The sequence below is a fragment of the Pipistrellus hanaki genome (genome assembly GCF_964339955.1).
Source record: "Pipistrellus hanaki genome assembly, chromosome: 1".
Lineage (NCBI taxonomy): Eukaryota > Metazoa > Chordata > Mammalia > Chiroptera > Vespertilionidae > Pipistrellus > Pipistrellus hanaki.
In genome coordinates this window covers 85,963,511-85,985,205 of record NC_140503.1, presented here as the reverse complement: position 1 = coordinate 85,985,205, position 21,695 = coordinate 85,963,511, and the positions used below count along the sequence as shown (strand labels likewise).

The 21,695-nt window shown below is 38.2% G+C and overlaps 1 pseudogene across 1 annotated transcript; it reads left to right on the top strand.

Moving 5' to 3' along the window:
• Positions 1–7,371: 7,371 nt before the first annotated feature.
• Positions 7,372–8,405, top strand: LOC311620622 (neurofilament light polypeptide-like; annotated as a pseudogene). The gene has a single exon. The product of its transcript is annotated as a neurofilament light polypeptide-like (transcript).
• Positions 8,406–21,695: the final 13,290 nt, after the last annotated feature.

Here is a 21,695-nt window from a genome sequence, read left to right as displayed (position 1 = left end):
TAACAAGCCCTCCAGCTGATTTTGATTCATGCTAGTATAATTACTTGATTAAAATTTTTTCCCTTTTCTCAGAAACCTCCCACATATATAACACAGCATGTAACAAAACACTTAATGCATAAGAAGTACTTGATAAATAGTTGACCTATGAATGTTCAAAACTCCTGTAGTTTTTAAGAGAAAGGAGAATGTCTTGTTCCTACTCTCTCACATTCCACAAATATCAGTAAGACATATAGCCTGCTCTTAGGGAGTCACAGTAGAGTGTGGCAGCCACACAAAGCAAGTGTACTACACTATGCAGTACTGTGTTTATGATGATCATTCTTTCAAAATATCTATTTTGAAATATAGTTTCAAAATATAATTCTTTTATGTCCTTTTCCTCGTAACTACCCAGGTTTCTCTCTGGTCATATGTTCCAAATTTTAGTTGAGGAAATGCCATAACCCTAGCCATAATTAAACTAATGAAATGAGGACAGTTGGTATGTAAAGACAGAAATATTTTAATAGAATTAATTTCTTAGACTGAAGAACAAGACACTGAAGCCATTCCAATATTTTGGCTTGGGTGAGGGTGGAGACAAAACATTTATAATTTGGAGGGCTGTGGGATCCTTCCAACTTTAATATCAATTTACAAGATAAAGTGAGGTATGGTGGAATGGTGAAATAGTCTGGATTGAAATCCCAACTCTATCATGTATTTTAAATATAAACTTTAAGTTATTAAATTTCCCTGAATCACCTATAAAATGAAAACATTAACATTCAGGTCAGACTTAAGTTTTCTAATATTTGGCCTTTTTGACCCCCCAAAACTGAAATGTCACAAGATTCTATCTAATATTTATCTCACAGAATTGTCATGAGGATTTAATAAAGTCAATATGTAGAGTGCTAGGTAAATAGTGGGTACTCAGTTAATATCAGATTTAGTCTCCTGATGTGAAAGTGACTGGAATACAGTGTTAAGTAGATGTTTGTGAATAAAACAACCACAAGAGGCAAAAGTTTTCACTATATTAATATAAGGTCAGACCTTGATATTCTCACCCTACTTTCATGTGAAGTAACTTTCTCCATCCTCCATTCCGATTAATTATTTAATTATTATACAGAATCTTCATAGTTTAGAAGGCAACTGTTTTTTATCTTATAATTACTACTTCAATGGGGGATTAAAAATTAATATATTCTATGCATATTTTCATTATTTAAAGAAATTAAAATTCAGTGTTGGTATTTGTCTTGAAGTGTATTTTGAATTGCATATAACACTTAGCCCTATGGCAATTTAGTTTAAGCACAAATGGCTTATGACAGTTAGTCTTTATTATATTAAAAACATTATTTCCATTTTTGTTTAGGTTCTCCTGAACATCACAAAGCCTGGAAAATGACTGAAGAATGGCTTTAACCAGTGGCAACAATGATGTTTCCACTCTGAGGCATCTTTGATAGGTTAGGGACCCTCAATCTATGTAAGTGGCTTACATTCCATGTTCACATTTGGTCCCCATATACCAGCTAATAATGAAGAATAATCAGCTTTCAAGGCAAGGACAAGTAGCAGTGATTATGTTACACAGAAAACAATGTCACAATCTATGGCTAGCTGAATGTTTAGAAATGAAGGGGGAAAAAAGAACTGGACATGTAGGTTTTTGTTCACTAAGAAAAGCCACTGTGGCATTATTATTTTTGGGTGTCAGCATTGACCAGAAGTACTAGAATAACTTGTTTCCATCTTGAATCTTTATCTTAGAGTTAGGGTTGTGTTAAATTTTCCACAGCTCAGAGTCAACATCCAGTTCTGGGTCAAAAGATCACGTAACTTCTGACAGTTGCCAGCAAAAAAACATCTAGAGTGCACATACATGCCATTTGCTCAGACAGTAGTTCATCAATACTGACTCTATTTTTCATTTCTTTTCTTTATAGCCAGCATAAAAATGTGTCAAAGGAAAAAGATGTGTAGTATCCTCATGCCTTCTTCTCTTCTGATTCATCTTTACTCCCCAGATGGAAACTGTGAAAAAGTCTCTGTGATGGAGAAGCATGGCATTTTGGAATCTCACTCCTTCTTTTTGAAAATTTTGTTTCGTTTCCAACCAGAAGAAGGTAAAAGGTGCAGGTGTAGTGAGAAAAGCATAAGACCAGGTAGCCTCACTGATTTCTATTGATTTCACTGGTGAAATAAGGGTGTGTGAAATATATTATGGACCAATGACTACATATTTCATGAAGTCCCGCTGGCTTTAGCAGTACACATTACAGTCTAGTTCCATTTTATTGAAAAGGAAGAAGAAACATTGCTCTTCTCAGGGAGCTTCTTGCTGTGATTCTGAAGACATCACTATTTCTTTATTAGCTGGGATGCCCTCACTATAAAAAAATTTACAACTTGACTCTAAGCAAGAGGCACAGAGTAGAAAGAGCATTGGATTTATGTTCCTTTAGTACCCTCAGTACCTGATACATAAAAAATTCCTTATAAAATTTGTGCTGAATAAGCCAAATCGGAAGTCAGAAAATCTGGGTTCTATTGTTGGAACAAACCAGTTATATAACATTAATCAGGTCACTAGTGGTGCCTGGGCACTATGGTGAGGAGACTGCCCCAGGTGACCACTAAGATCTTTCTTAGCTTTAAAATTCTGTGAAGCTGAATTCCAAACAAATTGATTCCTGGAAAGCACTTTACAGTTTTCATAGGCTCTCATATTTTGAACATTTATGAAATGGAAAATAGCTATGCTCAGTATAAAAGTTTATTGTGGTCACAATCAGAACACCATAAGAGCTAATTAGATAATATACTTTCACCTGGAATCTCATAGGATAGGAACATCAGTACCTTAGCTGACTTCCATTTTAAGGAACAGAGCCAGGACAGGGGAGGGAGAAAGGAATGTGGAGTGAAGAAGGGTAAAATGTAGTGATGTTGAACAGTGGGCAATTGGAGAAACTGAGAAGTGTAAAGGCAGAGTCTGGGTCCAGGGTGGGAGGAGAAGTTGGAGAGAGGAGCAGGATACCTCTGATGGCTTCGGCCAGGTTAGAGATAGTCAAAGGCCTACTGCTGTGTGCCACACATGCACATGGCTACTTACTCCTTCCTGTGAGTGCCTGTCCACTTATTCTTAGCAGTCGTGGTCTGTTTATAGTTTCTGAATTTAACCCCAGCTCTTTGGGTGCTTTCTTAACCTAATCATGATTGAATATCTTCATCTTTGAACTGGGAATTACATGATAATACTTGCAAAATTCTTAGATAAGTGTGCAATGAATGTTAGCTATTAATATTAACAAACATCAAAACGTTAATTATTTTTTATTTTTAGTACTACTACACATTCATTATATGAGACAGGCTAGCTAACAGCTTTAATGGGAAACACACAGGATAAGAAGTTAGCTTCTGTATGGTCACCGAAAACTCCTCAAACAACTCTCCCTCTTAAAAAACACATTTCCACCGAAACCGGTTTGGCTCAGTGGATAGAGTGTTGGCCTGCTGACTGAAAGGTCCCAGATTCAATTCCGGTCAAGGGCATGTACTTTGGTTGCGGGCACATCCCCAGTGAGGGGTGTGCAGGAGGCAGCTGATTGATGTTTCTAACTCTCTCTCCCTCTTCCTTCCTCTCTGTAAAAAATCAATAAAATATATTAAAAAACAAGAAGCAAAAACACATTTCCTCACAGATGAATTTAATTCAATTCCTAATAACTGTTATCTTGGGGAAAGCATTGCCTTCTTGCTATAGAGTCTTTTAAAATGGAAATATTTACTAGGGGCAGTATATTAAATCCATAAGATCCTATCTAATAAAAGGGTGATATGCAAATTAACTATCACTCCCAGACAAAGATGACCATACCCATAGCCACAAAGATGGCAGTGTAGGCCAGAGCCAGGAAGCCAGCAGAGCAGTGACAAAGGAAGCCAAGCCTCCTGCATGCCCAGGCTGGCTGCTGAGGGAGACATGCAGTGAGTGCAGTGGGGAGGCATGTAGGGAGTGAGCGATGTTCCCTGTCTTGGGAGTTCCAAATCCACCATTGGTTCCTTCACCACTGATTCCCCTCCTCACAGGTATCCTCCAGGCAAAAGCTGTTGCATGCAAATATGTCATGTCCTAATGGGTGAGTCCTAAACCAAATGAGTGTCACATCTGGGCAACCTAACTCCCGTTAGAAAAAGGACCTGGGCGGAGGGATTTAGGAATCACCAAGCCCTCGTGACCTGCTCAGTCTCCGGAACTGCTGTCAAACACAGGCAGTCTGAGACCCTCCCAAACACCACCTGAGCTAAACCTGAGAACCAACATATTTTCAGGGCCCAAAGTTGACGAGGGTAAGGAGTCAGGGGAGCAAAGCAAGCAGAACAGCCAGCTCAACCAAAGAACAGGAGCCTAAGATAATGCAGAGAAATGTCCTGGCCACTGATGCTCTCCCACAGACATGGTGCCCACACCCAGCTGGGGGAGGCGGGGTGTACGTGCAGAATTTAAGGCTACTGGCAGGAGGGAAAGTTGAAGCATGCCTAAGGATTTTTTGTACATGTCCAACAGTCGAGAAGCAGAGTCGGAATCAAGAAGCAAAGTCTTACCTCAGCGCGTGGGTATTTAAAAGTTCCATCACCAAGTCCACTGCATGTTTGTCATGGAAGGGAGGCATGCAGAGGACTTTCAGGGCAGTCCTATAACATCTGGGACAACCGCAGCTCTTGAGAGGGAGAGACTGGAGCACTTACGGTGTTCAAAGAGCTAATCCTGCAAACCTTGGCCTATCTGGAAGCTTGGTGCTGCTGGGAGTTGCTGGTCCCGCCTTCTCCAGCAAGGTGGAGAAAGGCTGAGAGAGGAGAGGCAGGTACGGTGGTTCCAATGGTCCAAATCCTGTCATTGTCTCTGTTACCAAGCCTCTGTGTCCTCCAGGACAGCCTCAGTACCAGTGCAGAGGAGGCTTTGGAGAGGATAGTGGTGAGGAAAATGCTTCTGAATCTGAATACCCAGTGAAACCACTGTCAAGAGCCTTTCTAGGTCTGGCAAGAAAATACAGCAATGAAGGAAGAATAATGTCTCAAAATGAAGAGGTTGGTTGTTGTTGATTTTTTCTCATCCACAAAATGTGAATATTACCTAAACCACAGACTTTGCAAGAATTAATTGAAATAATATTCCAGAAATTGAATAACAGCCAGGTTGAAGTGAATAGGCTGGTTGAGCATGTACGTTGCCCTGTGCACCAAAAGGCTGCAGGTTCAATTCCAGATATATGCCTTTGATGAAGTATAGATAACATATAGGGAACATACCTGGCACATAACTGGGTTTCAAGTTGGATCCCTGGTCAGGCCTCCTAAGGAAGGAAATTGAAGGGATGTTTCTTACAATAATATTTCTCTCTCTCTATCCCTACCACTACTCTCTCTAAAAATCAATGGAAAATGAACTAATGCCATATCTACAAATGTAGATAATCTAAAAGGAAAGAAAAAAAAAGAAGTGGGGAGTGGCCCTAACCAGTTTGGTTCAGTGGATAGAGCATAGGCCTGTAAACTGAAGGGTCCCAGGTTCAATTCTGGTCAAAGGCATATACCTTGATTGAGGGCACATCCCCAGTTGGGGGTGTTCAGGAGGCAGCTGATTGATGTTTCTCTCTCATTGATGTTTCTAACTGTATTCCTCCTCCTTCCTCTCTATAAAAAAAAATCAATAAGATATATTGATATTTAGAAAAAGAAAAAAAAAACATGGTAAAAAAGGTTGAATATACTGTATAATTTAAAGCATATTATTTTACATGCTTTAAATTATACAGCACATATGTTATCTATACTAATAAAAAGGTAATATGCTAATTAAACCAGGTTGACCGAGATATTGAGATTGAGGATAGGACATGTGACTGTGGAGTTTAGGGAACAAATCTAGGATAGATATACAAATTTGGAAGTCATTGTTTCTTGTTCATCATACTTTAAGGCTTAAAGTTTAAGAGACTGGAAGAACTCACCAACAGTGTGACTATAGATAGAAAAAAAAAAAAAAAGAAATCCAAGAAGGCTAGGGCATTCCATTGTTTGTAGTTGGGAATATTTAGAAGAAACAGCAAAGAAGATTTTGAAGAAGTGTCCACGGATGATATGGGAGAAAGGCAGGAATGTGTGGGTCTTGGAGCCAAATGAAGAAAATTTTTCTCAAAGGCAGGAATAATCAACTATGTCAAACTCTTTTTATAGTTTAGGTAAGATGAGAACTGAGAATGGCTGATTGGATTTAGCAACATGGAGGTCATGGGGGAAAAGATGATTGGAATAAAAGTATGATTTGGAGTGAATTATCTTCCAGAGAGTTTCCATAAGATTGTCAACTGATTTTTCAACAGAAATTTTGCATGCCAGAAGGGAGTGGCAAGAAATATTCAAAGTGATGAAAAACACAGATCTACTACTGGAAAGCCATCTTTTAGAATCAAAGGACAGATAAAGAGCTTCCCAGATAAGAAAGAGCTAAAGGAGTTCATCACCACAAAAGCCATATGCAAGAAATGTTAAAGGATTTTCTGTAAGAAGAAAATAAGATTAAAAATCAGTGTTTCCCAAACTTTTGACATATGTGTACCTCTTCTATAATTTTCATAACGCTGAGTACCCCTCGTACTCATGAGAACGTAGAATTAGGTGCAGCTAAACACGGTGCGGTATGGTGCATATCCCCACCAAACTCCGGTGCAACACGTACCCCCACCGAACTCTTCCCGTACCCCTGGGGGTACACGTACCACACTTTGGGAAACACTGAATAAAAAAGAAAAATATGCTAATTGAATATATCATCACTACACCCACAGCCAATCAGGAGTGATATGCAAATTAACCCAACAAAAGTGGTAGGTAAATTTGCACATGCAGGCAGGACAGGTAGCACCAGATGCTGCCCTCAGGGTCCAGGCCACAATCGGGGACTTGGGCAGATGGCACGGGCAGTGCCTGATGCCTCCTGCAGTGTCCAGGCCATAATCCTGACTAGGCAGGCAGCACCTGTTGCCACCTGCGAGGTCCAGGCAACGATCAGGGACCAGGCAGGCAGAGCAGGCAATGCCAGATGCCACCTGTGGGGTTCAGGCTGCAATAAGGACTGAACAGGCGGGGATGGTTAGTGTCTCTGGGATCACTGTCTGTCCTGGGCCACCTGAGGACACCAGTGGAGCAGGCCCAGGTTGAACATTTTAATGAAAATGGGATGCCTTGTCCCCCGCCCTGTCCCTGGTGAGGAGAGGGCAGTGGGACTTGGAAGGGACTGGGAGAAACCTCCAGGTGAGCTACCAGGAAGAGCTGCTGAACCATGATGATATAAAGGGCTTGCTGATGGAGGCTCGCAATGGTACAGAAAAAGTGGCTCTCGCAGGCGCTGAGCTCAAAAAGTGCATTCACAGTCTGATGGATGAAATCGCCTTTCTGAAGGTGTATAAAGAGGAGATTGCCGAGCTGCAGGCACAGACCCAGTAAACTCAGATCTTCATGAAGATGGACATGTTCTCCAAGTCCGACCTCTCTGTCACGCTCAAGGACATTCACACCCACCATGAGAAGCTGGCTGCCAAGAACATGCAGAATGCTGAAGAATGGCTTAAGAGCCACTTCCCCATGCTGACTGAGAGTGCTGCCAAGAACACCTATGATGCCAAGGACGAGGTGTCCAAGAGCCGCCGCCTGCTCAAGGCCAATGCCCTGAAGACTGAAGAAAGCTGGGGCATGAACAAAGTGCTCGGAAAGCAGCTGCAAGATCTGGAAGATAACCAGAATGCCTACGTTAGTGCTATGCAGGACATAATCAACAAATTAGAAAATGAGTTGAGAACTACAAAGAATGAAATGGCACAATATTTAAAAGAATACCAAGACCTTCTAAATGTGAAGATGGCTTTGGACATTGGCATTGCAACTTACAGGAAACTCTTGGAAGGTCAGGAGACCCAGGTCAGTTTCAACAGTGTGGGAAGCAGAGCCAGCTGCTACTCCCAGAGTTCCCAGGTCTTTGGTCCATCCGCTTACGGTGGTTTACAGACTAGCTTCTACTTGATGTCTGCTCGCTCCTTCCCTTCTAAATACACCATGCACATCCAGGAGGAGCAGCTCAAGATAGAGGAGACCATTGAGGCTGCAAATGCCAAAGAAGCTAGGGAAGAACCCCCTCTGAAAGAGAAGCTTAAGAGGAGGAGAAGGATAAAGAAGTGGCTGAGGAAGAGGAAGAAGAGGAAGAAGAAGGTGCCAAGGAAGAATTTGAGGATGCAAAGGAGGAAGAAGGAGGTGAAGGTGAAGGAGAAGATGCCCAAGAAGCTGAGGACGAGAAGAAAGATGAAGATGCTGGGGAGAAGCAACCAACCAAGAAGAAATATTAAGCCCCCCTTTCCTTAATTATTTCAGGAATACTCCTCCTGAAACCAGGTCAACCCTGTCACCAACCACGCTGTTGAGTTCTTTATGAATTAAGAAGTCAATATATATAACATTCGGGTTGGACATTAAATGTTGTGCTATAACTTTTCTCCTTATGCAGAGTATCTGTTTGCTTGCAGAGAGGCTTCCTGGCTTGCTGTCAGCCTGTGCATGGTCCACGCTTATGAGTTCAGGACCTATGACAATGTGAATAATTCAGATGTTTACAATAAAAACACATGAATACATGAATTCACTAATGTCAATGTTAAACTTCATAGAAAAAATAATCCTTTGAATCTTTGGTGGTTAGAAATTAAAGACCTCAAATCATGTGCAATAAACAGTAAATAAAGTTACACTGAATGACAAAAAAAATAAATACATTAGGGGCCAGGAAATGTTCAAAGAACTGGTTAGGAGTGATCGAGCAGGCAGGCAGGTGAGCAGTTAGGAGCCAGCAGTCCCAGATTGCAAGGGGGTTGTCTGACTGCCAGTTTAGGCCCAATCCCACAAGGGTCCCAGATTGGAGAGGATGCAGGCCAGGCTGAGGGACTCCCCACCCTGTATATGATTTTCATGTACCGGGCCATTAGTATGGATAATAAAATGCCAATAAATATATATATATATCTGTCAATAGTTACTTTAAAATGTAATATTCCCCCATGTACTTTTCCATTGTGAAAAATCTAAATAACAAGATATTTTATAGTGAAAGATTAGCTATGACTTATATTATGTCTCCTTTAGGATCTTTTGATCTCACAGATACAAGTTCATCCCTATCCTAGTAGGAGAAGCATTTAGCTGCTATTATTGCAATTTCATTTCATTCTCCTCTAAGCGCGTGCAGAGGTGACATTAAAATTTACTTTAAAAAAAATATCTGAAACAGATGTAGATAAGCTCTCAATTATTATATGAAGGAGAAAATACAGTTTCCCTGCTAGAAGATGTTTTTAAGAAATTAAATAAATTCAAAAGTGTATTTTTTAAATAAACATTTTAATTTGTTTCTAAAGGAAATATATGCATTTACATAATGCATTTTAGGAAAATAGATGGTACAACTAGCTCTAGATAGATATTTGATAATTTTTCCAGCCACATAAAGCTCTGTAAATTAGTGACAAGCAGATGGTATCTCATTATCTTCAATGCAGAGCCTTCAGTGCAGCCTGGGAGCTTTTGAATCATCTGTTTTTGTACCTACGTGAAAAACTTTGAGCTCAGCCCTTTTCTCCTCCTTCCTTTTGCATTGACACATTAGTGGGCTATATGAACTCTGAAGATCAAATTGATTTCTATTTCTATGCTGGAAAATGCTCACTTTGTGAATAAGAACGTTTTTCACAATGTGGATTTGAAGTCATGATTAACAAACATATAATAGATGTGAGACTTTGAAATATGAAGCCGATCATGAGTATGTCTATAATAGACACAGGTAAATTATTTATTGCAGAAGCTTATTTAGGTGGATATTTTATGGGTTGTTGGATGTTAAGGATGAATGGCATTAAGGGTTAGGGCTTATGCATGACCAGATTTTTTACTCACTCCCTCACACACTTTGATACAGAACACCTGGAAAGAATTTTAATAAATTTGTTCAGTGATTGGAAATAATTTGTTTTTTTTTTCAAATAAACTGATATTACATTTGCACTTTTAGTGCATTGGATTCTTATGGCTAATCTTCTAGTGCATCATGAGATATGCTTATACTTAAATTTATAATGACTTACACACACACACACACACACACACACACACGAGAGAGAGAGAGAGAGAGACAGAGAGAGAGAGAGAGAGAGAGAGAGAGAGCTAATCTATACTATTAAAAGATAATATGCTAATTAGACCAGGTTGACAAACCATCCTCTGGACTTCTGATTTCCTTCTGGACAAAGCCATGGTGGTGAGGGCCAAGGCAGAAAGGGCAGTTGGGGCAAGATCAGACTAGCAGGAGAGGGCAGTTAGGAGTGATCAGGCAGGCAGGCAGAGGCAGTTAGGGGTGTCAGGCAGGGAGTCAGAAAGGTTAGGGGCACTCAGGCAGGCAAACAGAGGAGTTAAGGGCAATGAGGCAGGCAGGTGGTGAGCAGTTAGGAGCCAGAGGTCCCAGACTGGGGGAAGGATGTCCAACTGTTAATTTAGGCAGTCAAACACCCCCAATTGGAGAGGGTGCAGGCTGGGCTAAGGGCCCCCCTTTCTCTGTGCACAAATTTTGTGCACTGCTCCACTAGTCTATCATAAAGGCCCCACATGGCTTCTTCCAATCCTAAGTACCTCCCAAAGGCCCCATTTTAAAATATCACCACATTGGGGGCTCACACTTCATCATATGAATTTTGGGGGTGCAGACATTTGGTCCAACACACTCACAGAGATCATTTCTTGTTCATAACTACTTATCTATAGCCACTATTCCCACTCTGTCAAGACAGCTTCTTTTGCCTCTGACATCCTGCTGATCCAAAAGGTGAGCTAAGAGAAATAAAACACATAACTGATGAGTGAGAAGAATGACATAAAAGTATAGTGGTGGAACGAATTAACTTAGACCACTCTTGGGAGTAGAACCAATGAAGAGGCCAGAATATTATTATTTTAATCACTAGAAAAAATTTTTAGAGTAAAATCCAAAAGTATATGAAGCTCAGTCAGACAAAGAGTGATAACCAGTGCACTGACGTGGTACCGAGAAGCTTGCCAAGGGACTTCTGGAGCGGCCTGGCTGATGACACGAGGCAGATACCAAACTCAAGGATGGATGGGCCTGGAGACCTACAGGGATTTCTCTGGAACATATCAGAGATGTGTGGGTCTGGAGGCTAAGACGTGACTTCCTCTGCAAATTCCCAAGTTCATGCATCTGTGTGGTTATTCACTAGTTACAGTAGCCACAGTACCCCAGCAGCTGTTTTGTTTCAGTGACTCAGCACAGGAAAATGAAGGTGGAGAACTTCTTAAAACCCTCCAGCCATATCACTCTGTCAGATGTAGACACAGCTCCGATTAGCTAAGGTGTCTTACCCTGGCTCTGCAGTGGTGACATGGACATTGAGATCCTGCAGTGTGGTTGCAGGGAAGTGCAGCCTCACTCAATGGGTAACTAGTTCACATTGCTTTCCAATCATAATAAAATTAGTGCAATGTTTCCTCTATATAAAACCTCTGGAAATATTTGTCTGTTCTAACAGTCCCTCTAGACCTAAGAGGAGATAGAACACCATTTTAAATGCAGTCTGTCAATCAAGATTTGAGTTTTCTTCCGCTTAAATATCAATTGTTCAAGTTGTGGTACAAAGAAAGCCAACCATGGGAGAAGAATCAAATAATTAAGTTAGCAAGCCCCACTCTTTTTTAAAATATATATTTTTATTGGTTTCAGAGATGAAGGAAGAGGATAGAAATAGAAAAATCAATGCTTCAAGAGAATTATTGATTGGCTGCTACCTGCATGCCCCACACTGGGGACCAAGCCTGCAACCAGGTATGTGCTCTGAACAGGAATCTAACTGTGACCTCCTGGTTCATAGGTCAATGTTCAACCACTGAGCCATGCTGGCCGGGCGGGAGTCCCACTCGCGAGATACTTTGTGGAGCTGGTCTTTTCGACTTGAGCACTCTGTTTCTGAAATTTAAAGCCTACAGTGCTGGTTAGAAAAAGCTACCAATGATTTAGCTGCTGTGCTATTATCCACACTAATAATTACCTCCATTAATGGGAGAGTCTTTGGATTAGGAATCATGTATTATTCACCAATGTATCTTAGGCATTTAGTGTTTTAATGAATGGAATAATTATGTCTGAACTAGATTTTTATAAAAACAGAGGCAAGATGGGCATTAAGATATTTACTATATTCATATAACTAGTATATCCCTAACTCAGACAAATGAAAACAAAACAAAACAATTCTTTCAAAACTAGGGCCAGTGGCATGCCATGTTCACATCTAAAATTCAATAAGGAAGTTGTTTCCCCTTCTCATTGCCCTTCACTTTCCTGGAATGGGATGATTCTAATAATAATAACATATAGCCACCTGTTGCATGCTTATTACAGTTAAAGAACCATGGTATACACTAAAGATAGTAACACTAGCAATAGCTAATATTTGAGTACATTAAGGGGGGGCATATTGCTATATGTAAGGGGGGGCACTAGTAATTTCTATGCAATAAATACTTAACCTGTATCAGTCCCATGTTGCAAGTGAGGAAACTAAGACATAGAGGGAAGGTCATGGGCCCAAGATCACTCAGCTGGTAGGTGTGGAGTTAGATACTGAACTTCTGCAAAAGTGCTGACTGTTAACCCTCTCAGGGCTGCAGCTGGGTGCTCAGGCTACCTCCACTGCCCTTTAGGTGCTTCTATACAAATTACAAAGTGCATCTTCCTCAGTAATAAAACTGTTATACACATAAGCCATTCTTTAGTAATTATGCAAATTGAGTTATTAAACATAAAATAACAGATATTTTGAATTCTTAATCAAACTTTGGAAAGTAGCCTATGGGATATAAAAATATATTTCAAAATATACTTCTTGCTCTCACAGATATTAAATAACTATAGCAAATTGAATGCTTACTTTCTCCAATACCTTCTTTTCTATAAAAATAGTTTCTAGACTTGTGTTACAACCCTCAAGCATTAGGAGTTTATACATTTTAATTTTTAAGAATATATTTTCTCCACTGGCGACTAAATTAGAAAGTTAACTGTGTCTTGAGAGCTATAAAAGTATTTGGATGTGTCTAATTAAATATTCCTGAAAGTATAATCTGTGTATATATATTTGATTTTTGAATATATAATAGTGTTTAAGAAAAAGCCTCACCATATTGCATATGCTGTTATCAGACTTTGTTTAAAAATTGTGCTAAGAAAATTTAACATGAGATCTGGCCTCTTAAAAAATTGTGAAGTTTGGTCGTCCTTGTCTTCCTGCCCCTCCAGCAGAGAGAATGGTGGCCCACCCAGCTCCCAGCTTTAAATCTATCTCTGTGTCTTCTCTCTTTATTTCTAATATTTCTCAATCCCTGGTCGTCTCCACTTAGAACCAGTTCATTCATCTCTCCTTCCGTGCAGGACATGGAAAAGGGAGATCCAGCCATGTCAGGGCCCCACCGCATCAGGCCCCCCCCATTATGGCACCCAATGGAGGCCAAAAGAGCAACAAGAGAAGGAGCAATGCAGCCAATTCAAGTGCCAGAGCATTATGTCTGTCACCACAAGTACCCAGAGAAGCTCCTGTGTCCCTTTACTCAAAAGGACTGAGAGTTGCCCAATGACAGCAAAGGGGAAGAAGAAAACTGAAAGATAGACAAGAGACTGATGTGCCAACATGGAATCATCTGAAGAAAAACGACTGAAGTACAGCAGATTGTGAAAAAGCAAGAAGTTGAAGCTACTTCTTCAACCATGTTCCTGCTCATGCTAGCATCTGTTAGCTTCTAGTCTTCTGCAAAGTCTTGCACAGCCAAGTCCAAGGACTCTGAGTAAATATACACCAGCAGCAAAAGAGACTTTCTTTCATTTGGTAGCTAAAAATCTTAATATGTCCATTTCTCATATTGTTTTGCATCGGTGTTTTTTTGTTATCATTTAATAGCCAGAGTTTTGCTCTTGACATTTAAGTTTTGAAAATGATAACATGTATGTAGTTTAGTTTTTGCATTGGCACTGTTTGCAATTGTTTTAATTTAGAGTTTTAGTCTTAATGTTTAAATTTTACTTTTATTATAGTAGCTTAAAAAACAAAAAAGGGTGAGATGTTGAGGGCCGCCTGGGAAGGCACATGGGCAATTTTCCTTAATTATTGTCAGCTGAACTCAAGGCGTAGGCAGAGACTCACTTTGGGAACATGTTTCCCCAAGATGGTGGACATGTTGTCAGCTTGGCCTTCATATCAGCCCAGGTGTCGGCAGGGGCAGTACTAAATATGTAAATCCAGGCATGCTAGGGCCTACTTAAGAATGCAAATAAGTTGGTGTTATTTCCTGGTATTGGGGGTATAAAATAAATGTACCGGGATGGGTTATTGTAGTCGTCGTCTTCCTGCCCCTCCAGCAGAGAGAATGGTGGCCCACTCAGCTCCCAGCTTTAAATCTAAAAAAAAAAAAAAATTGTGAAGTTTGCCATACAATATTGTTAACAATATAGCAGGTCTCTGGAATTTAATCATCTTGCTTAGCTGAAACTTTATGCCTGTTGAATAGCAATTTCCTATTTCTTCTTCCTTTAGTCCTTGGCAACTACCAGAATAATCTTTGCTTTATGCATTTGACTATTTTGGATACTTAATATCCATGGCATCATGCAGTATTTGTCATTCTGTGATTGGACTTTTTCATTCAGCATGTCTTCAAGGTTCATCCATGCTCTAAGGCAGGATTTCCATCTTTTTTAAGTTCGAATAATATCTCATTGTAAGCATATACCTATTTTCTTTATCCATTGATCCATCAATGGAAATTCAGTTGTTGTTTTTCCACATCTTGGCTATTGTGAATAATGCTGCCATTGAACATGAAAATGTAAATATTTCTTCTAGATACAAATTTTGATGTTTTGAGATAAATATTCAGGAATGTGATTGCTGGGTTATATGGTAGTTCTGTTTTTAATATTTTGAGGAATATCCTATAAATATTAAAAATATTTGAGGAATATCCTATAAATATTAAAAATATTTGAGGAATATCCTATAAATATTAAAATATTAGCAGCTGCACTGTTCTACATTCTCATGAACAGTGAGTAAGGGTTCCAATGTCTCCACATCCTTCCAACATTTAAATGTGAGGTGATATTTCATTGGGGTTTTGATTTGTATTTATTTCTTTGATGCCTAGTAATGTTAGTTTAAAAAAAAAAGCAAAAAACAACTATTCACTAGGGAAATGTAATATTTTAATGAGAGATAAAACTTTGTTTGTTTTTAAAAAAAACAACAACTTAAAGATATAGATATGACAACACTATCATATTTCTTACTGAGGTCATCAGTCAGTATAAGTTGTAATTTTTCCCAAAGTTGAAGTAAATCATATTCTTCAACCTTTCAAATTATATGTCATCTGGAAGAGCACTTCTCAAACTGTAGTACACATTAGGGTCTTTTGAGATAAAATTCAAATGCAGATTCTAATTTATTAAGTCTGGTGGTACCTGAGATTCTGCATTTCTAAGAATCTCCCAGGTCACAAGTGTTAGTTAATGTTGCTAGTCCATAGACTACACTTTGGGTAGCAGAACCTACAACAGTGGTCATTATCATAGCCTTTTAAAGAAAATATTATTATATTCAATATGGAAAAAAATTGCTGTTGCAATTTAGTTTTGGATCATTACAGGGCTATGATAGTGAGACTTGGTGAAATAATCCTTCCTCTTTTCTTGTGGTAATTCAATGTTGGAGAAATTGGTGTCAGAGTCATAAACTGCAAATGGTTCAACAGCAATGATATGATTTTACTAAGCAGCACTGCTACATGCTTTTTCAAAGAATTTCTTATTCCTTTTGATTCTTTCAAAGGCACATTAGACTGAATTTTGGTTCCTGCACATTTTGCATGTACCATTAAATATCTTTAAGTAAGGAGGCTGCAGTATTTTTAACAGGAGTTAATTTTTGTATCTCCAGAATTTCCAAAACAAAAAATAATCAATTGCCATGTTGAGTGAATGATTACATAGTAATCTCTATGTCTAAGTAATACTTGGTGTATTATTAATGGGAAATAGATATTTATTGTTACATAGTGATTTACGTCATGATGGAAGTGTTTATAGATTTAAGTTAAGAACTCAGAAATACTATTCCAATACAATAAACAAAGAGCAGATGATACTCTGGCCAATGATGTTTGTTCCCAGGTGTGACTTACAGGAAAGTGAATTCCCTATGTCCCCCCAACTTTACTGGGCATGCACCTAGCTTCCTTTTGTCCAGTCCTCTTCCCCCAGTGTTCTGCAGGGCATAGACCAGTGGTTCGCTGGGGAGTGTACAGTTGCAACTTTTTGGTGAAGCTACCTAAAAGACATAGCAACAGCATTATTGTGAGTATTGAAACACGGCGGTTATTGTTGTATTATTATTTATTAATTAATGTATTATTTTCTATACAAACTACTGTCAACCCCCCCCTCTTTTTGGGGGGAAGCATATAAGAAAATACCAGTTTAATTGGTATTAAATTGTTAATATCTTTTATAATTCTCTAATATTTTCTCAGACATCTACCAATACATTCATATCTCAATCCCAGGCCTATTTTTTTTTCTATAAAATTTTTATTGTTGAAAATTTTTTTTCCCATTGACCCCTTCCAGCCCACAACTTCATCACACTGTTGTTTGTGTCCATGGGTAATGCATATATTCATACAAGTTCTTTGGTTATGCATATATTCATCAAAGAACTTGTATGAATATATGCATAACACACCTTATGCATAACCCACCCACCCACCTACCCTCACCTTCCCTCTGAGATTTGACAATCTGTTCCATGCTTCTGTGTCTCTGGATCTATTTTGTTTTTCAGTTTATTTTGCTCTTTAGATTCTACCTATGAGTGAGATCATGTGATACTTGTCATTCTCTGACTGGTTTATTTCACTTAAATACTCTCTAGGTCCCTCATGCTGTCTCAAACCTCCTTTTGCCACACCTTGTACTTATCAAAGCTGAATTTACAAGTAAAGTATACATATAATGAAAAAAAAAAATGTATGGAGGCAGAATATAGGATTATAAAATTGAAAAAATATATCATAATGTATATTTGATCTTCATTTATACCTTCTCCCACAAAAGGTTAGGCATAGTATTCTCCTTGTGTACTTTAAATATCAAAAGCAAATAAGATCAGAGCAAAATTGCTATCAAAATACCATTGAAAAGAAATTCTCTACAGAATGTAACTGATTATATAGAAATGTTCAAGTTCATTTAGTGTAATTAGCAGTAAGCCGGCTGATATGTACTGGATGTAGTGGTGCCCATGGAAATAATTAAGCTAATTGACTTTGGGGACTCCACGTTGCAGATTTCTTTTCCAATTTCCCAAGCTCTATCCGAGACTGCCTTTCCTCCTCCTCTTTCTCTTTCTTTTTGTGTTTTCACTTAAGATCAATAAAGATCTATGGACAAAAATGGGCTACATACTAAACCAGATAAGCTCAGGAAAGGCCTGCATGACAACCTTACAAACTCAGACCTAAAGTTACCACATAGGATGGTCTGAAATAGAAACTTTTTAAGAAAAAGCCATTTATGGCAGGTAATTATGTTCTAGGCTAGGATGCTCGCTGACAAAAGTCAATCTTTACCTTAATTAAGCCTATTTTCTTTTTGCATCTATGATAACATACCTTTGGAATGGCAAAGTAATTTCCTTTTTCTGAGTCATTCAATGCCCTCACACCACACCAGAGTGAGTCCACATAGACTCTCATTGTTATTGTTATATTAATTGTTGACTGTTAACTATCCTGTACCACCAATGTAAAAGAAGTATGTGTCTATCATTTTCGTTTCTATCCAATCCCAGAGGTTTCCCAATTTGCTCTCCCATGTCTCCCTTATCTATCACAAATGGATTTCAAGTCACTCTCTTATGTTTTCTCTTGTGATTGTCACGGATAAAATAGGGTGCAGAACTGTGATTTGCCAGAGCTTTTTCTTTATCCATTAAAATTTTGCTTCTTAGCAATTGTCATTAGTCTGGCTCAAATAAACTCACAAAATTCTCTATAGGTTTGATTGTTTGTTTGTGTTTTACATTGAGTTTTTTGTTTGTTTTTTTACATTTTACAGTCAGAATTTAAATTGTAAGGATTCTTATGGTTATGCCAATTCTATCTTTTCCCTTTTAATTAGGGTCATTTTTTTTTCTTCATGAAAGATTTAAACTAAGCTTGAATAAATCATGATCACTGTGGTTAATGAGCAAAATGAAGGCATGCTGGCTTCAGTTTCAGTGGCAAGTTGCACGTGGGCGGCCATACTGCTGAGGATGGCTGTATGAGTGGGTGTCTGAAAACTAAGGAGAATGGTGGGATGATTGGCACAGCATGTAAAAAGGGGACAATGTCCCCTACTAATGTCAATGCCAACATGGCCTTGTAGGGCCAGTGGATGTGCACAGAGTACTCAGAGATACAAAAGCTTGAGGCATTACATTTCCAAAGAATTTTATCTATCTCTTAAATCACATATGTCAAACACAAGGCCCACGGGCCAAATCCAGCCCGCCAGGCCTTGCAATGTGGCCCGCACCGCGCTGTCATCACTGCACTCCGCTGTCAGTTTATGACATTGTCAGTTTATGACTGTTCAGTAAACCATTCGGCCAGCGATTTAGGCTGGATTTTAGATTTTGGCCCCTTCTCTGATTGAGTTCGACACCCCTATTAAATGGACAATCTCGAATTCTCATGAACCATTTAGTAGGAAATTGAAATCATAGTGAAAGGAAACACTAAAGGTTCTACTTCTTCCTTTCAGCTCTTTGTACCTGCAGGAGCAAAATCAACAAATATTAAGTGAATGTTTATGGAGGATCCTCACAGGAATATGATCAAGCTAAGAGAAATCCCCTTCCTTCTAGTCACTTATAATCAAGTTGAAGAAGGAAGGATGAGAGGAACATGTACAAAAATTATTCAGGCTCAGTATATTTTTTAAAAAAGCAAACAAAACAAAACTCCACAAAATGGGGGCTTTATAGTAAAGAAAATTTTATTTGCTTTTTATCAATATATTTTGAATGTTCCAGTTTTAAATATTGTGTCCCATTAACTCCATAAATTACCTAAATGTTCTGATGATGCCATTTTTTTAAAAAATTTTACTTTCAAACTCTATTTTTCTCCTGGAAATGTTGCCAAAATCTACTGAGATCATATATCTTGATTTATAGTTAGAAAAGTTTGGTCACTGTTAATTCTAGCTTTAGCTTTTCTTCCAAATTGGGCGTGACCCTAGAAAATCCAATTCGTTCTAATTTATTGGCTTCCTAATCTGTAAAATAAACTGATCTGGTTTATTCCTGAAGTAGTTAGGAGACCTAAAATACAATGATTCTGATATTTCGGTGTAGGTTAAAGTCTTTTGACCTTAGGGATTTCTTCATGGTGGCTATCCCCTGATTCTCCCAAATCTTGGTCATAAAGTTTTCTTCTTTAAAATGTTTTTTTTTAAATTAGAAAATTGATTTGTTAATCATAGAAAAATAAGCAAAAACAAAGGAGTGAAAAAGTCACAACTGCTAGATTAACTGAATCATCCTATAAACTCCCCTATCCACCTGATCCCCATCTCAGTTCAGCCCGGAGAAGAGTCCTGGTAATTGCAGTATGAGAGCTCTCAGGGGTTATCACCACACACTTGCCATCCTGGAGCCTGCCTGGTGTCTGGACAGTGAGGGGTCCAGTTCTAGGATCGTATCCTGAAAGGCCTATTTTAAAGACCATTTCCTTTGATTTCATTAATTTTCTCCAGTGTTTGTCTGTTTTTTAATTAATTAATTTCTGCTTTTATTTTTCTTAAGTCCTTCTTTCTGCTTACTTTAGGTTTAATTTGTTCTTTTTTCTAATGTATCTTTATTAATTTCAGAGAGGAAGGGAGAGGGGGACATAGGAACATTAATAATATGAGAGAATCTTTTATCAGCTGCTCTCTGCCCAAATGGGGTTGAGCCCACCACCTGGGCATATCCCTGACCAGGAATCAAACCATGACCTTCTAGTTCCTAGGTTGATGCTCAAACACTAAGCCACCATGACCAGGCTCTTTCTTTCATTGTTTATTAATGTAAAAGCTTACATCATGAATTTTAGACCTTTCTCCTTTTCAAATGTAAGCACTTACTTTTCCCTCTAAGAAATTTGTTACATGCATCATACAGATTTTGATACATTGTATTTTTTAAATTTTTACAGCTCAAAATATAATCTAGTTTTTCATTTGTGCTTCTCTGAGCTAAGATTTATTTATAAATATGTTTAATATTCAAATACTTGGAGATTTCCAGAAATATTTTTTGTTATTAAAATGTCTAGTTTAGTCCTAGCTGGTTTGTTTCAGTGGATAGAGCATCGGCCTGCAGACTGAAAGGTCCCAGGTTTGATTGTGGTCAAGGGCACTTGCCTAGGTTGTGGGTTTGATCCCTAGAAGGGGGCATATAGGAAACAGCTGATCAATGATTCTCTCTCATCATTGATGTTTCTATCTCTCCTTTTCCTTTCCTCTATGAAATCAATAAAAATATATTTACCAAAAAAAATGTCTAGTTTAATTCTGTTTAGAAAAACACTTTGTTTCAATGTTTATCTCTTTATCAAAAACCTTGTGGTAAAGAATATTAATCATCTTTGTGAAAGACGTGGATGCCCTTAAAGAGAATCTTAACCTGTTTTTGGGGGGTGTAGTTTTCTATAAATGTCAATTAAATCCAGTTTATTTATAATGGAATTCAAGTGTTTTATACCCTTACTCGTTTGCTGTCTACTCATTCTACTGTAATTGAGAGATGAATACTGAAATCCCCAGTTATAATTTTGGATTTATCTCTTACTCTTGCTGCTTTTGATTCATGCATTTTAAAGCTCTGTTATTAGGTACATAAGCACTGAGGACTGTTCTATTCTATTAATGACCTCAGCTCCTTATAATCATGAATGGGACCTCTTTACCCTTGGTAATATTTTCTTTTCTGAAATATATTTTTTCTGATAATATTATAATTATGCCACTTTTCTTATGACTAATTTTTGAATGTTATATCTTTACATCACTTTAATTTTAACCTATTACTTTTTTAATATACATTTTTATTGTTGACAGTATTTGTTTTTTAATATTTATCTTCTTGGAAATATATAATTGGGGCTTCATTTTCTATTCAATATGACAACTTTTGCATTTTGATTGTGGATTTAGACCATTTACATTGAATATAATTAGGATATGACTGAGTTTAAAACTACCACTTTGCCACTTGTTATCTATTTGTCTCTTCTGATTTTTGTTTCCGTTTTCTTCTTTTTATGCTTAACTTGGGATTATTTTAATATTAGTGGCCCAGAGCATAAAATCTGTGCATGATGGGGGTGTTCCTCAGCCTGGCCTGCATCCTCTCCAATTTTTTTATTAGTATAGATTCTAAAATTTTATCTTAGTTTTAATATCAGTTGCTTAGCTATATCTTTGTATCATTTTTAAAAATATG